The sequence below is a fragment of the Phyllobates terribilis genome, unplaced genomic scaffold (assembly GCF_046119375.1).
Source record: "Phyllobates terribilis strain yellow unplaced genomic scaffold, ASM4611937v1 Scaffold_191__1_contigs__length_3620865, whole genome shotgun sequence".
NCBI classification, from domain to species: Eukaryota; Metazoa; Chordata; class Amphibia; order Anura; family Dendrobatidae; genus Phyllobates; species Phyllobates terribilis.
In genome coordinates, this window is record NW_027362951.1 from 1,791,127 (window position 1) to 1,808,710 (window position 17,584).

Here is a 17,584-nt window from a genome sequence, read left to right on the forward strand (position 1 = left end):
AGGACCAGGTATGGAGGACACGGGCCAGAGGATGAGGACGCAGGCCAGAGGTCGAGGACGCGGGCCAGAGGACGAGGACGCAGGCCAGAGGTCGAGGACGCGGGCCAGAGGACGAGGATGCGGACCAAAAGGACCAGGTATGGAGGACGCGGGCCTAAAAGGACCAGGTATGGAGGACGTGGGCCAAAAAGGACTAGGTATGGAGGACGCGGACCAAAAAAGACCAGGTATGGAGAACGCGGGCCAGAGGACGAGGACGCGGGCCAGAGGATGAGGTATGGAGGATGCGGGCCAAAAGGACGAGGTATGGAGGACGCGGGCCAGGGGACCAGGGATGGAGGACGTGGGCCAAAAAGGACCAGGTATGGAGGACGCGGGCCAAAAATGACCAGGTATGGAGGACGCGGGCCAAAAAGGACCAGGTATGGAGGACGCGGGCCAAAAATGACCAGGTATGGAGGACTCGGGCTAAAAAGGACCAAGTATGGAGGACGCGGGCCAAAAAGGACCAGGTATGGAGGACGCGGGCCAAAAAGGACCAGGTATGGAGGACGCGTGTCAGAGTACAAGGACGCGGGCCAGAGGACGAGGACGCGGGCCAGAGGACGAGGTATGGAGGATGCGGGCCAGAGGACGAGGACGCTGGCCAAAAGGGACGAGGTGTGGGGGACACAGGCCAAAAGGACCAGGTATGGAGGACGCGGGCCAGAGGACCAGGTATGGAGGACGCGCGCCAAAAGGACCAGGTATGGAGGACGTGGGCCAAAAAGGACCAGGTATGGAGGACGCGGGCCAAAAATGACCAGGTATGGAGGACGAGGGCCAGAGGTGGAGGATGCGGGCCAGAGGACGAGGTATGGAGGACGCAGGCCAAAAGGACGAGGTATAGAGGTCGCGGGCCAAAGGACCAGGTATGGAGGACGCAGGCCAAAAGGACGAGTTATGGAGGACGCGGGCCAGAGGACCAGGTATGGAGGACGCGGGCTAGAAGACCAGGTATGAAGGATGCTGGCCAGAGGACCAGGTATGGAGGACACGGGCCAGAGGACGAGGACGCAGGCCAGAGGTCGAGGACGCGGGCCAGAGGACGAGGATGCGGACCAAAAGGACCAGGTATGGAGGACGCGGGCCTAAAAGGACCAGGTATGGAGGACGTGGGCCAAAAAGGACTAGGTATGGATGACGCGGACCAAAAAAGACCAGGTATGGAGGACGCGGGCCAGAGGACGAGGACGCGGGCCAGAGGATGAGGTATGGAGGATGCGGGCCAAAAGGACGAGGTATGGAGGACGCGGGCCAGGGGACCAGGTATGGAGGACGTGGGCCAAAAAGGACCAGGTATGGAGGACGTGGGCCAAAAAGGACCAGGTATGGAGGACGCGGGCCAAAAATGACCAGGTATGGAGGACTCGGGCCAAAAAGGAACAAGTATGAAGGACGCGGGCCAAAAAGGACCAGGTATGGAGGACGCTTGCCAGAGGACCAGGTATGGAGGACACGGGCAAGAGGATGAGGACGCAGGCCAGAGGTCGAGGACGCGGGCCAGAGGACGAGGACGCAGGCCAGAGGTCGAGGACGCGGGCCAGAGGACGAGGATGCGGACCAAAAGGACCAGGTATGGAGGACGCGGGCCTAAAAGGACCAGGTATGGAGGACGTGGGCCAAAAAGGACTAGGTATGGAGGACGTGGGCCAAAAAGGACCAGGTATGGAGGACGCGGGCCAAAAATGACCAGGTATGGAGGACTCGGGCCAAAAAGGAACAAGTATGAAGGACGCGGGCCAAAAAGGACCAGGTATGGAGGACGCGGGCCAAAAAGGACCAGGTATGGAGGACGCGGGCCAAAAAGGACCAGGTATGGAGGACGCGGGTCAGAGGTAGAGGACGCGGGCCAGAGGACGAGGTATGGAGGACGCGGGTCAGAGGACGAGGACGTGGGCCAAAAGGGACGTGGTGTGGAGGACGCAGGCCAAAAGGACCAGGTATGGAGGACGCGGGCCAGAGTACCAAGTATGGAGGACGCGGGCCAAAAGGACCAGGTATGGAGGACGCGGGCCAAAAGGACCATGTATGGAGGACGCGGGCCAAAAAGGACCAGGTATGGAGGACGCGGGCCAAAAATGACCAGGAATGGAGGATGCGGGCCAAAGGACGCGGGCTAGGGGACCAGGTATGGAGGACGCGGGCCAGAGGACCAGGTATGGAGAACGCGGGCCAAAAAGGACCAGGTATGGAGGACGTGGGCCAAAAAGGACCAGGTATGGAGGACGCGGCCCAAAAGAACGAGGACGCGGGCCAGAGGACGAGGACGCGGGCCAAAAGGACGAGGTATGGAGGACGCGGGCCAGAGGACAAGGTATGGAGGACGCGGGCCAGAGGACCAAGTATGGAGGACGCTGGCCAGAGGACCAGGTATGGAGGACACGGGCCAGTGGACGAGGACGCGGGCCAAAGGACGAGGACGCGGGCCAAAGGACGAGGTATGGAGGACGCCGGCAAAAAGGACGAGGTATGGAGGACGCGAGACAGGGGACCAGGTATGGAGGACGCGGGCCAAAAGAACGAGGTAAGGAGCACGCGGGCCAGAGGACGAGGTTGCGGGCCAGAGAACGAGGTATGGAGGACGCGGGCCAGAGTACGAGGTTGCGGGCCAGAGAACGAGGTATGGAGGACACGGGCCTAAAGGATGCGGGCTAGGTGACCAGGTATGGAGGACGTGGGCCAGGGGACCAGGTATGGAGGACGAGGGCCAAAAGAATGAGGTAAGGAGGACGCCGGCCAGAAGACGAGGACGCGGGCCAGAGGTCGAGGTATGGAGGACGCGGGCCAAAAGGGACGAGGTATGGAGGAAGCGGGCCAAAAGGACGAGGACGCTGGCCAGAGGACGAGGTATGGAGGACGCGGGCTAAAAAGGACGAGGTATGGAGGACGCGAGACAGGGGACCAGGTATGGAGGACGCGGGCCAAAAGAACGAGGTAAGGAGGACGCGGGCTAGAGGACGAGGTTGCGGGCCAGAGAACGAGGTATGGAAGACGCGGGCCAGAGTACGAGGTTGCGTGCCAGAGAACGAGGTATGGAGGACACGGGCCAAAAGGACGCGGGCTAGGGGACCAGGTATGGAGGACGTGGGCCAGGGGACCAGGTATGGAGGACGCGGGCCAAAAGAAAGAGGTAAGGAGGAGGCGGGCCAGAAGACGAGGTATGGAGGACACGGGCCAAAAGGGACGAGGTATGGAGGACGCGGGCCAAAAGGACGAGGACGCAGGCCAGAGGACAAGGTATGGAGGACGCGGGTCAAAAAGGACGAGGTATGGAGGACTCGTTTCAAAAAGGACCAGGTATGGAGGACGCGGGCCAAAAAGCACCAGGTATGGAGGACGCGGCCCAAAAAAAAACAGGTATGGAGGACGCGGGCCTAAAAGGACCAGGTATGGAGGACGCGGGCCAAAAAAAAAACAGGTATGGAGGACGCGGGCCAAAAAAGGACCAGGTATGGAGGACGCGGGCCAAAAAGGAGCAGGTATGAAGGACACGGGCCAAAAAGGACCAGGTATGGAGGACGCGGGCCAAAAGGACCAGGTATGGAGGACACGGACCTAAAGGGCCAGGTATGGAGGACGCGGGCTAGAAAACCAGGTATGGAGGACGCGGGCCAAAGAACGAGGACGCGGACCAGAGGACGAGGATGCGGGCCCAAAAGGACGAGGTATGATGGACGCGGGCCAGAAAAGGACGCGGGCCATATAGGACCAGGTATGGAGGACGCGGGCCAAAAAGGACCAGGTATGGAGGACGCGGGCCAGAGGACGAGGACGCAGGCCAAAGGACGAGGTATGGAGGACACGGGCCGAAAAGGACCAGGTATGGAGGACGCGGGCCTAAAAGGACGAGGTATGGAGGACGCGGGCCAAAAAGGACGAGGTATGGAGGACTCGGGCCAAAAAGGGCCAGGTATGGAGGACGAGAGCCAAAAAAAACAGGTATGGCGGACGCGGTCCAAAAAGGACCAGGTATGGAGGACGTGGGCCAAAAAAGGACCAGGTATGGAGGACGCGGGCCAAAAAGGAGCAGGTATGGAGGACGCGGGCCAAAAAGGACCATGTATGGAGGACGCGGGCCAAAAAGGACCAGGTATGGAGGACGCGGGCCAAAAAAGGACCAGGTATGGAGGACGCGGGCCAAAAAGGAGCAGGTATGGAGGACGCGGGCCAAAAAGGACCATGTATGGAGGACGCGGGCCAAAAAGGACCAGGTATGAAGGACGCGGGCCAAAAAGGACCAGGTATGGAGGACGCGGGCCAAAAGGACCAGGTATGGAGGACGCGGACCTAAAGGACCAGGTATGGAGGACGCGGGCTAGAAAACCAGGTATGGAGGACGCGGGCGAAAGAACGAGGACGCGGACCAGAGGACGAGGATGCGGGCCCAAAAGGACGAGGTATGATGGACGCGGGCCAGAAAAGGACGCGGGCCCAAAAGGACCAGGTATGGAGGACGCGGGCCAAAAAGGACAAGGTATGGAGGACGCGGGCCAATAAGGACGAGGTATGGAGGACGCGGGCCAAAAAGGGACGAGGTATGGAGGACGCGGGCCAAAAAGTACGAGGTATGGAGGACGCGGGCCCAAAAGGACCAGGTATGGAGGACGCGGGCCCAAAAGGACCAGGTATGGAGGACGCGGGCCCAAAAGGACCAGGTATGGAGTACGCGGGCCCAAAAGGACCAGGTATGGAGGACGTGGGCCCAAAAGGACCAGGTATGAAGGATGCGGGCCCAAAAGGACCAGGTATGGAGGACGCGGGCCAAAAAGGACCAGGTATGGAGGACGCGAGCCAAAAAGGACCAGGTATGGAGGATGCGGGCCAGGACCAGGTATGGAGGACGCGGGCCAAAAAGGAACATGTAAGGAGGACTCGGGCCAAAAAGGACAAGGTATGGAGGACATGGGTCAAAAAGGACTAGGTATGGAGGACGCGGAACAAAAAGGACCAGGTATGGAGGACGCGGGCCAGAGCACGGGGACGCGGGCCAGAGGATGAGGTATGGAGGATGTGGGCCAAAAGGACAAGGTATGGAGGACGCGGGCCAGGGGACCAGGTATGGAGGACGCGGACCAAAAGAACGAGGTAAGGAGGAAGCGGGCCAGAGGACGAGGACACGGGCCAGAGGACGATGACGCGGACGCAAAAGGACGAGGTATGGAGGACGTGGGCCAGAGGACAAGGACAAGGACCCAAAAGGACGAGGTATGGAGGATGCGGGCCCAAAAGGACGAGGTATGGAGAACGCGGGACCAAAAGGACGAGGTATGGAGGACGCGGGCCCAAAGGGACGACGTATGCAGGACGCGGGCCAAAAAGAACGAGGTATGGAGGACGCGGGCCAAAAAGGACGAGGTATGGAGGACGCGGGCCAAAAAGGACGAGGTATGGAGGACGCGGGCCAAAAAGGACCAGGTATGGAGGACGCGGGCCCAAAAGGACAAGGTATGGAGGACGCGGGCCCAAAAGGACCAGGTATGGAGGACGCGGGCCCAAAAGGACCAGGTATGGAGGACGCGTGCCAAAAAGGACCAGGTATGGAGGACGCGAGCCAAAAAGGACCAAGTATGGAGGACGCGGGCCAGGACCAGGTGTGGAGGACTCGGGCCAAAAAGGAACATGTAAGGAGGACTCGGGCCAAAAAGGACCAGGTATGGAGGACGCGGGCCAGAAAGGACCAGGTATGGAGGACGCGGGCCAAAAAGGACCAGGTATGGAGGACGCGGGCCAAAAAGGACCAGGTATGGAGGACGCGGGCCAAAAAGGACCAGGTATGGAGGACGCGGGCCAAAAAGGACCAGGTATGGAGGACTAGGGCCAAAAAGAACCAGGTATGGAGGACTAGGGCCAAAAAGAACCAGGTATGGAGGACGTGGGCCCAAAAGTACCAGGTATGGAGGACGCGGGCCAAAAAGGACCAGGTATGGAGAACGCGGGCCAAAAAGGACCAGGTATGGAGGACGTGGGCCAAAAAGGACGAGGTATGGAGTACGTGGGCCAAAAAGGACCAGGTATGGAGGACGCGGACCGAAAAGGACCAGGTATGGAGGACGCGGGCCGAAAAGGACCAGGTATGGAGGACGCGGGCCAAAAAGGACCAGGTATGGAGGACGTGGGCCAAAAAGGACGAGGTATGGAGTACGCGGGCCAAAAAGGACCAGGTATGGAGGACACGGACCGAAAAGGACCAGGTATGGAGGACGCGGGCCAAAAAGGACCAGGCATGTAGGACGCGGGCCAAAAAGGACCATGTAAGGAGGACTCGGGCCAAAAAGGACCAGGTATGGAGGACGCGGGCCAAAAAGGATCAGGTATGGAGGACGCGGGCGAAAAAGGACCAGGTATGGAGGACGAGGGCCAAAAAGGCCCAGGTATGGAGGACGCGGGCCAAAAAGGACCAGGTATGGAGGACGCGGGCCAAAAAGGGCGAGGTATGGAGGATTCGGGCCAAAAAGGACGAGGTATGGAGAACGCGGGCCAAAAAGGACCAGGTATGGAGGACGCGGGCCAAAAAGGACCAGATATCTACAACGCGGACCAGAGGACGAGGCCGCGGGCCAGAGGACGAGGACGCGGGCCAAAAGAACGAGGTAAAGAGGACGCGGGCCAGAGGACGAGGACGCGGGCCAGAGGACGAGGTATGGAGGATGCGCGCCAAAAGGGACGAGGTATGGATGACGCAGGTCAAAAGGACGAGGACGCAGGCCAGAGGACGAGGTATGGAGGACGCGGGCCAGAGGACGAGGACCAAAAGGGACGAGGTGTGGAGGACGCGGGCCAAAAGGACCAGGTATGGAGGACGCGGGCCAAAAGGACCAGGTATGGAGGACGCGGGCCAAAAGGACCAGGTATGGGGGACGCGGGCCAAAAAGGACCAGGTATGGAGGACGTGGGCCAAAAAGGACGAGGTATGGAGTACGCGGGCCAAAAAGGACCAGGTATGGAGGACGCGGACCGAAAAGGACCAGGTATGGAGGACGCGGGCCAAAAAGGACCAGGTATGTAGGACGCGGGCTAAAAAGCACCAGGTATGGAGGACGCGGGCCAAAAAGGACCATGTAAGGAGGACGAGGGCCAAAAAGGACCAGGTATGGAGGACGCGGGCCAAAAAGGACCAGGTATGGAGGACGCGGGCCAAAAAGGACCAGGTATGGAGGACGCGGACCGAAAAGGACCAGGTATGGAGGACGCGGGCCAAAAAGGACCAAGTATGGAGGACGCGGGCCAAAAGGCACCAGGTATGGAGGACGCGGGCCAAAAAGGACCATGTAAGGAGGACGAGGGCCAAAAAGGACCAGGTATGGAGGACGTGGGCCAAAAAGGACGAGGTATGGAGTACGCGGGCCAAAAAGTACCAGGTATGGAGGACGCGGACCGAAAAGGACCAGGTATGGAGGACGCGGGCCAAAAAGGACCAGGCATGTAGGACGCGGGCCAAAAAGGACCATGTAAGGAGGACTCGGGCCAAAAAGGACCAGGTATGGAGGACGCGGGCCAAAAAGGATCAGGTATGGAGGACGCGGGCGAAAAAGGACCAGGTATGGAGGACGAGGGCCAAAAAGGACCAGGTATGGAGGACGCGGGTCAAAAAGGACGAGGTATGGAGGACTCGTTTCAAAAAGGACCAGGTATGGAGGACGCGGGCCAAAAAGCACCAGGTATGGAGGACGCGGCCCAAAAAAAAACAGGTATGGAGGACGCGGGCCAAAAAGGACCAGGTATGGAGGACGCGGGCCAAAAAAAAAACAGGTATGGAGGACGCGGGCCAAAAAAGGACCAGGTATGGAGGACGCGGGCCAAAAAGGAGCAGGTATGAAGGACACGGGCCAAAAAGGACCAGGTATGGAGGACGCGGGCCAAAAGGACCAGGTATGGAGGACACGGACCTAAAGGGCCAGGTATGGAGGACGCGGGCTAGAAAACCAGGTATGGAGGACGCGGGCCAAAGAACGAGGACGCGGACCAGAGGACGAGGATGCGGGCCCAAAAGGACGAGGTATGATGGACGCGGGCCAGAAAAGGACGCGGGCCATATAGGACCAGGTATGGAGGACGCGGGCCAAAAAGGACCAGGTATGGAGGACGCGGGCCAGAGGACGAGGACGCAGGCCAAAGGACGAGGTATGGAGGACACGGGCCGAAAAGGACCAGGTATGGAGGACGCGGGCCTAAAAGGACGAGGTATGGAGGACTCGGGCCAAAAAGGACGAGGTATGGAGGACTCGGGCCAAAAAGGGCCAGGTATGGAGGACGAGAGCCAAAAAAAACAGGTATGGCGGACGCGGTCCAAAAAGGACCAGGTATGGAGGACGTGGGCCAAAAAAGGACCAGGTATGGAGGACGCGGGCCAAAAAGGAGCAGGTATGGAGGACGCGGGCCAAAAAGGACCATGTATGGAGGACGCGGGCCAAAAAGGACCAGGTATGGAGGACGCGGGCCAAAAAAGGACCAGGTATGGAGGACGCGGGCCAAAAAGGAGCAGGAATGGAGGACGCGGGCCAAAAAGGACCATGTATGGAGGACGCGGGCCAAAAAGGACCAGGTATGAAGGACGCGGGCCAAAAAGGACCAGGTATGGAGGACGCGGGCCAAAAGGACCAGGTATGGAGGACGCGGACCTAAAGGACCAGGTATGGAGGACGCGGGCTAGAAAACCAGGTATGGAGGACGCGGGCGAAAGAACGAGGACGCGGACCAGAGGACGAGGATGCGGGCCCAAAAGGACGAGGTATGATGGACGCGGGCCAGAAAAGGACGCGGGCCCAAAAGGACCAGGTATGGAGGACGCGGGCCAAAAAGGACAAGGTATGGAGGACGCGGGCCAATAAGGACGAGGTATGGAGGACGCGGGCCAAAAAGGGACGAGGTATGGAGGACGCGGGCCAAAAAGTACGAGGTATGGAGGACGCGGGCCCAAAAGGACCAGGTATGGAGGACGCGGGCCCAAAAGGACCAGGTATGGAGGACGCGGGCCCAAAAGGACCAGGTATGGAGTACGCGGGCCCTAAAGGACCAGGTATGGAGGACGTGGGCCCAAAAGGACCAGGTATGAAGGATGCGGGCCCAAAAGGACCAGGTATGGAGGACGCGGGCCAAAAAGGACCAGGTATGGAGGACGCGAGCCAAAAAGGACCAGGTATGGAGGATGCGGGCCAGGACCAGGTATGGAGGACGCGGGCCAAAAAGGAACATGTAAGGAGGACTCGGGCCAAAAAGGACAAGGTATGGAGGACATGGGTCAAAAAGGACTAGGTATGGAGGACGCGGAACAAAAAGGACCAGGTATGGAGGACGCGGGCCAGAGCACGGGGACGCGGGCCAGAGGATGAGGTATGGAGGATGTGGGCCAAAAGGACAAGGTATGGAGGACGCGGGCCAGGGGACCAGGTATGGAGGACGCGGACCAAAAGAACGAGGTAAGGAGGAAGCGGGCCAGAGGACGAGGACACGGGCCAGAGGACGATGACGCGGACGCAAAAGGACGAGGTATGGAGGACGTGGGCCAGAGGACAAGGACAAGGACCCAAAAGGACGAGGTATGGAGGATGCGGGCCCAAAAGGACGAGGTATGGAGAACGCGGGACCAAAAGGACGAGGTATGGAGGACGCGGGCCCAAAGGGACGACGTATGCAGGACGCGGGCCAAAAAGAACGAGGTATGGAGGACGCGGGCCAAAAAGGACGAGGTATGGAGGACGCGGGCCAAAAAGGACGAGGTATGGAGGACGCGGGCCAAAAAGGACCAGGTATGGAGGACGCGGGCCCAAAAGGACAAGGTATGGAGGACGCGGGCCCAAAAGGACCAGGTATGGAGGACGCGGGCCCAAAAGGACCAGGTATGGAGGACGCGTGCCAAAAAGGACCAGGTATGGAGGACGCGAGCCAAAAAGGACCAAGTATGGAGGACGCGGGCCAGGACCAGGTGTGGAGGACTCGGGCCAAAAAGGAACATGTAAGGAGGACTCGGGCCAAAAAGGACCAGGTATGGAGGACGCGGGCCAGAAAGGACCAGGTATGGAGGACGCGGGCCAAAAAGGACCAGGTATGGAGGACGCGGGCCAAAAAGGACCAGGTATGGAGGACGCGGGCCAAAAAGGACCAGGTATGGAGGACGCGGGCCAAAAAGGACCAGGTATGGAGGACTAGGGCCAAAAAGAACCAGGTATGGAGGACTAGGGCCAAAAAGAACCAGGTATGGAGGACGTGGGCCCAAAAGTACCAGGTATGGAGGACGCGGGCCAAAAAGGACCAGGTATGGAGAACGCGGGCCAAAAAGGACCAGGTATGGAGGACGTGGGCCAAAAAGGACGAGGTATGGAGTACGTGGGCCAAAAAGGACCAGGTATGGAGGACGCGGACCGAAAAGGACCAGGTATGGAGGACGCGGGCCGAAAAGGACCAGGTATGGAGGACGCGGGCCAAAAAGGACCAGGTATGGAGGACGTGGGCCAAAAAGGACGAGGTATGGAGTACGCGGGCCAAAAAGGACCAGGTATGGAGGACACGGACCGAAAAGGACCAGGTATGGAGGACGCGGGCCAAAAAGGACCAGGCATGTAGGACGCGGGCCAAAAAGGACCATGTAAGGAGGACTCGGGCCAAAAAGGACCAGGTATGGAGGACGCGGGCCAAAAAGGATCAGGTATGGAGGACGCGGGCGAAAAAGGACCAGGTATGGAGGACGAGGGCCAAAAAGGCCCAGGTATGGAGGACGCGGGCCAAAAAGGACCAGGTATGGAGGACGCGGGCCAAAAAGGGCGAGGTATGGAGGATTCGGGCCAAAAAGGACGAGGTATGGAGAACGCGGGCCAAAAAGGACCAGGTATGGAGGACGCGGGCCAAAAAGGACCAGATATCTACAACGCGGACCAGAGGACGAGGCCGCGGGCCAGAGGACGAGGACGCGGGCCAAAAGAACGAGGTAAAGAGGACGCGGGCCAGAGGACGAGGACGCGGGCCAGAGGACGAGGTATGGAGGATGCGCGCCAAAAGGGACGAGGTATGGATGACGCAGGTCAAAAGGACGAGGACGCAGGCCAGAGGACGAGGTATGGAGGACGCGGGCCAGAGGACGAGGACCAAAAGGGACGAGGTGTGGAGGACGCGGGCCAAAAGGACCAGGTATGGAGGACGCGGGCCAAAAGGACCAGGTATGGAGGACGCGGGCCAAAAGGACCAGGTATGGGGGACGCGGGCCAAAAAGGACCAGGTATGGAGGACGCGGGCCAAAAAGGACCAGGTATGGAGGACGCGGGCCAAAAAGGAACATGTAAGGAGGACTCGGGCCAAAAAGGACTAGATATGTAGGACGTGGGCCAAAAAGTACCAGGTATGGAGGACGCGGGCCCAAAAGGACCAGGTATGGAGGACGCGGGCCAAAAAGGACCAGGTATGGAGGACGTGGGCCAAAAAGGACGAGGTATGGAGTACGCGGGCCAAAAAGGACCAGGTATGGAGGACGCGGACCGAAAAGGACCAGGTATGGAGGACGCGGGCCAAAAAGGACCAGGTATGTAGGACGCGGGCTAAAAAGCACCAGGTATGGAGGACGCGGGCCAAAAAGGACCATGTAAGGAGGACGAGGGCCAAAAAGGACCAGGTATGGAGGACGCGGGCCAAAAAGGACCAGGTATGGAGGACGCGGGCCAAAAAGGACCAGGTATGGAGGACGCGGACCGAAAAGGACCAGGTATGGAGGACGCGGGCCAAAAAGGACCAAGTATGGAGGACGCGGGCCAAAAGGCACCAGGTATGGAGGACGCGGGCCAAAAAGGACCATGTAAGGAGGACGAGGGCCAAAAAGGACCAGGTATGGAGGACGTGGGCCAAAAAGGACGAGGTATGGAGTACGCGGGCCAAAAAGTACCAGGTATGGAGGACGCGGACCGAAAAGGACCAGGTATGGAGGACGCGGGCCAAAAAGGACCAGGCATGTAGGATGCGGGCCAAAAAGGACCATGTAAGGAGGACTCGGGCCAAAAAGGACCAGGTATGGAGGACGCGGGCCAAAAAGGATCAGGTATGGAGGACGCGGGCGAAAAAGGACCAGGTATGGAGGACGAGGGCCAAAAAGGACCAGGTATGGAGGACGCGGGCCAAAAAGGACGAGGTATGGAGGACGCGGGCCAAAAAGGACGAGGTATGGAGGATTCGGGCCAAAAAGGACGAGGTATGGAGAACGCAGGCCAAAAAGGACCAGGTATGGAGGACGCGGGCCAAAAAGGACCAGATATCTACAACGCGGACCAGAGGACGAGGCCACGCGCCAGAGGACGAGGACGCGGGCCAAAAGAACGAGGTAAAGAGGACGCGGGCCAGAGGACGAGGACGTGGGCCAGAGGACGAGGTATGGAGGACGCGCGCCAAAAGGGACGAGGTATGGATGACGCAGGTCAAAAGGACGAGGACGCAGGCCAGAGGACGAGGTATGGAGGACGCGGGCCAGAGCACGAGGACCAAAAGGGACGAGGTGTGGAGGACGCGGGCCAAAATGACCAGGTATGGAGGACGCGGGCCAAAAGGACCAGGTATGGAGGACGCGGGCCAAAAGGACCAGGTATGGGGGACGCGGGCCAAAAGGACCAGGTATAGAGGACGCGGGCCAAAAAGGACCAGGTATGGAGGACGCGGGCCAAAAAGGAACATGTAAGGAGGACTCGGGCCAAAAAGGACCAGATATGTAGGACGTGGGCCAAAAAGTACCAGGTATGGAGGACGCGGGCCCAAAAGGACCAGGTATGGAGGACGCGGGCCAAAAAGGACCAGGTATGGAGGACGTGGGCCAAAAAGGACGAGGTATGGAGTACGCGGGCCAAAAAGGACGAGGTATGGAGTACGCGGGCCAAAAAGGACCAGGTATGGAGGGCGCGGACCGAAAAGGACCAGGTATGGAGGACGCGGACCGAAAAGGACCAGGTATGGAGGACGCGGGCCAAAAAGGACCAGGTATGTAGGACGCGGGCTAAAAAGCACCAGGTATGGAGGACGCGGGCCAAAAAGGACCATGTAAGGAAGACTCGGGCCAAAAAGGACCAGATATGGAGGACGCGAGCCAAAAAGGACCAAGTATGGAGGACGCGGGCCAGGACCAGGTGTGGAGGACTCGGGCCAAAAAGGAACATGTAAGGAGGACTCGGGCCAAAAAGGACCAGGTATGGAGGACGCGGGCCAGAAAGGACCAGGTATGGAGGACGCGGGCCAAAAAGGACCAGGTATGGAGGACGCGGGCCAAAAAGGACCAGGTATGGAGGACGCGGGCCAAAAAGGACCAGGTATGGAGGACGCGGGCCAAAAAGGACCAGGTATGGAGGACGCGGGCCAAAAAGAACCAGGTATGGAGGACTAGGGCCAAAAAGAACCAGGTATGGAGGACGTGGGCCCAAAAGTACCAGGTATGGAGGACGCGGGCCAAAAAGGACCAGGTATGGAGAACGCGGGCCAAAAAGGACCAGGTATGGAGGACGTGGGCCAAAAAGGACGAGGTATGGAGTACGCGGGCCAAAAAGGACCAGGTATGGAGGACGCGGACCGAAAAGGACCAGGTATGGAGGACGCGGGCCGAAAAGGACCAGGTATGGAGGACGCGGGCCAAAAAGGACCAGGTATGGAGGACGTGGGCCAAAAAGGACGAGGTATGGAGTACGCGGGCCAAAAAGGACCAGGTATGGAGGACGCGGACCGAAAAGGACCAGGTATGGAGGACGCGGGCGAAAAAGGACCAGGTATGGAGGACGAGGGCCAAAAAGGACCAGGTATGGAGGACGCGGGCCAAAAAGGACGAGGTATGGAGGACGCGGGCCAAAAAGGACGAGGTATGGAGGATTCGGGCCAAAAAGGACGAGGTATGGAGAACGCAGGCCAAAAAGGACCAGGTATGGAGGACGCGGGCCAAAAAGGACCAGATATCTACAACGCGGACCAGAGGACGAGGCCACGGGCCAGAGGACGAGGACGCGGGCCAAAAGAACGAGGTAAAGAGGACGCGGGCCAGAGGACGAGGACGTGGGCCAGAGGACGAGGTATGGAGGACGCGCGCCAAAAGGGACGAGGTATGGATGACGCAGGTCAAAAGGACGAGGATGCAGGCCAGAGGACGAGGTATGGAGGACGCGGGCCAGAGGACGAGGACCAAAAGGGACGAGGTGTGGAGGACGCGGGCCAAAATGACCAGGTATGGAGGACGCGGGCCAAAAGGACCAGGTATGGAGGACGCGGGCCAAAAGGACCAGGTATGGGGGACGCGGGCCAAAAGGACCAGGTATGGAGGACGCGGGCCAAAAAGGACCAGGTATGGAGGACGCGGGCCAAAAAGGAACATGTAAGGAGGACTCGGGCCAAAAAGAACCAGATATGTAGGACGTGGGCCAAAAAGTACCAGGTATGGAGGACGCGGGCCCAAAAGGACCAGGTATGGAGGACGCGGGCCAAAAAGGACCAGGTATGGAGGACGTGGGCCAAAAAGGACGAGGTATGGAGTACGCGGGCCAAAAAGGACGAGGTATGGAGTACGCGGGCCAAAAAGGACCAGGTATGGAGGGCGCGGACCGAAAAGGACCAGGTATGGAGGACGCGGACCGAAAAGGATCAGGTATGGAGGACGCGGGCCAAAAAGGACCAGGTATGTAGGACGCGGGCTAAAAAGCACCAGGTATGGAGGATGCGGGCCAAAAAGGACCATGTAAGGAAGACTCGGGCCAAAAAGGACCAGATATGGAGGACGCGGATCGAAAAGGACCAGGTATGGAGGATGCGGGCCAAAAAGGACCAGGCATGGAGGACGCGGGCCAAAAAGCACCAGGTATGGAGGACGCGGGCCAAAAAGGACCATGTAAGGAGGACTCAAGCCAAAAAGGACCAGGTATGGAGGACGAGGGCCAAAAAGGACCAGGTATGGAGGACGCGGGCCAAAAGGACCAGGTATGGGGGACGCGGGCCAAAAAGGACCAGGTATGGAGGACGCGGGCCAAAAAGGACCAGGTATGGAGGACGCGGGCCAAAAAGGAACATGTAAGGAGGACTCGGGCCAAAAAGGACCAGATATGTAGGACGTGGGCCAAAAAGTACCAGGTATGGAGGACGCGGGCCAAAAAGGACCAGGTATGGAGGACGCGGGCCAAAAAGGACCAGGTATGGAGGACGTGGGCCAAAAAGGACGAGGTATGGAGTACGCGGGCCAAAAAGGACCAGGCATGGAGGACGCGGACCGAAAAGGACCAGGTATGGAGGACGCGGGCCAAAAAGGACCAGGTATGGAGGACGCGGGCCAAAAAGCACCAGGTGTGGAGGACGCGGGCCAAAAAGGACCATGTAAGGAAGACTCGGGCCAAAAAGGACCAGGTATGGAGGACGCGGACCGAAAAGGACCAGGTATGGAGGACGCGGGCCAAAAAGGACCAAGTATGGAGGACGCGGGCCAAAAGGCACCAGGTATGGAGGACGCGGGCCAAAAAGGACCATGTAAGGAGGACGAGGGCCAAAAAGGACCAGGTATGGAGGACGCGGGCCAAAAAGGACCAGGTATGGAGGACGCGGGCCAAAAAGGACCAGGTATGGAGGTCGCGGGCCAAAAAGGACCAGGTATGGAGGACGAGGGCCAAAAAGGACCAGGTATGGAGTACGCGGGCCAAAAAGGATGAAGTATGGAGGACTCGGGCCCAAAAGGACGAGGTGTGGAGGACTCGGGCCAAAAAGGACGAGGTATGGAGTACGCGAGCCAAAAAGGACCAGATACGGAGAACGCGGACCAGATGACGAGGCCGCGGGCCAAAGGACGAGGTATGGAGGACGTGCGCAAAAAGGACGAGGTATGGAGGCCGCGGGACAGGGGACCAGGTATGGAGGACGCGGGCCAAAAGAACGAGGTAAAGAGGATGCGGGCCAGAGGACGAGGACGCATGTCAGAGGAAGAGGTATGGAGGATGCGCGCGTCAAAAGGACGAGGACGCAGGCCAGAGGACGAGGTATGGAGGACGCGGGCCAGAGGTCGAGGACCAAAAGGGACGAGGTGTGGAGGACGCGGGCCAAAAGGACAAGGTGTGGAGGACGCGGGCCAAAAGGACCAGGTATAGAGGACGCGGGCCAAAGGACCAGGTATGGAGGACGCGGGCCAAAAGGACCAGGTATGGGGGACGTGGGGAAAAAGGACCAGGTATGGAGGACACGGACCAAAGGACCAGGTATGGAGGACGCGGGCCAGAGGACGAGGTCGCGGGCCACAAAGGACGACGTATGAAGGACGCGGGCCAGAAAAGGACGAGGGCCAGAAAAGGACGCGGGCCAAAAAGGACCAGGTATGCAGGACACGGGCCAAAAAGGACCAGGCATGGAGGACGCGGGCCAAAAGAACGAGGAAAAGAGGGCGCAGGCCAGAGGACGAGGTTGCGGGCCAGAGAACGAGGTATGGAGGATGCGGGCCAAAAGGACGCGGGCTAGGGGACCAGGTATGGAGGAAGCGGGCCAGGGGACCAGGTATTGAGGAAGCGGGCCAAAATAACGAGGTAAGGAGGACGCGGACCAGAGGACGAGGATGCGGGCCAGAGGACGAGGTATGGAGGACGCGGGCGAAAAGGGACGAGGTATGGAGGGCTCGGGCCAAAAGGACGAGGACGCAGGCCAGAGGACGAGGTATGGAGGACGCGGGCCAGAGGACGAGGACCAAAAGGGACGAGGTGTGGAGGACGTGGGCCAAAAGGACAAGGTGTGGAGGACGCGGGCCTAAGGACCAGGTATGGAGGACGCGGGCCAAAAGGACCAGGTATGGAGGACGCGGGCGAAAGGACCAGGTATGGAGAATGCGGGCCAAAAGGACCACGTATGGAGGAAGCGGGCCAAAAAGGACCAGGTATGAAGGACGTGGGCGAAAAAGGACCAGGTATGGAGGACGCAGGCCAATAAGGACCAGGTATGGAGGACGCAGGCCATAGGACGCGGGCCAGAGGATGAGGTATGGAGGAAGCGGGCCGAAAGCACGAGGTATGTAGGACGCGGGTCAGGGGACCAGGTATGGAGGACGCGGGCCAAAAGAACGAGGTAAGGAGGACGCGGGCCAGAGGACGAGGACACGGGTCAGAGAACGAGGTATTGAGGACGCGGGACAAAAGCACGCGGGCCAGGGGACCAGGTATGGAGGACGCGGGCCAGGAGACCAGGTATGGAGAACGCGGGCCAAAAAGGACCAGGTATGGAGGACGCGGGTCAAAGAGGACGAGCTATGGAGGACGCGGGCCAAAAAGGACCAGGTATGGAGGACGCGGGCCAATAAGGACCAGGTATGGAGGACGCAGGCCAATAAGGACCATGTATGGAGGACGCAGGCCAATAAGGACCAGGTATGGAGGACGCAGGCCAAAAAGTAGCAGGTAAGGAGGACGCGGGCCAAAAAGGACTAGGTATGGATGACGCGGGCCAAAAAGGACTAGGTATGGAGGACGCGGGCCAAAAGGATCAGGTATGGAGGACGCGGGCCAGAAAACCAGGTATGGAGGATGCGGACCAAAGAACGAGGACGCGGGCCCAAAAGGACGAGGTATGAATGGCGCGGGCC

The 17,584-nt window shown here is 59.7% G+C and overlaps 1 long non-coding RNA gene and 1 pseudogene across 1 annotated transcript in view; one reads left to right on the forward strand and one right to left on the reverse strand.

Annotated features, from left to right (window-relative positions):
* The window catches only part of LOC141213275 (uncharacterized), a 418,496-nt gene that overhangs the window by 272,477 nt on the left and 128,435 nt on the right, over positions 1-17,584 (forward strand). The window lies entirely within an intron of this gene.
* Positions 1-17,584, reverse strand: part of LOC141213274 (UDP-glucuronic acid decarboxylase 1-like) — a 133,585-nt pseudogene that overhangs the window by 62,069 nt on the left and 53,932 nt on the right.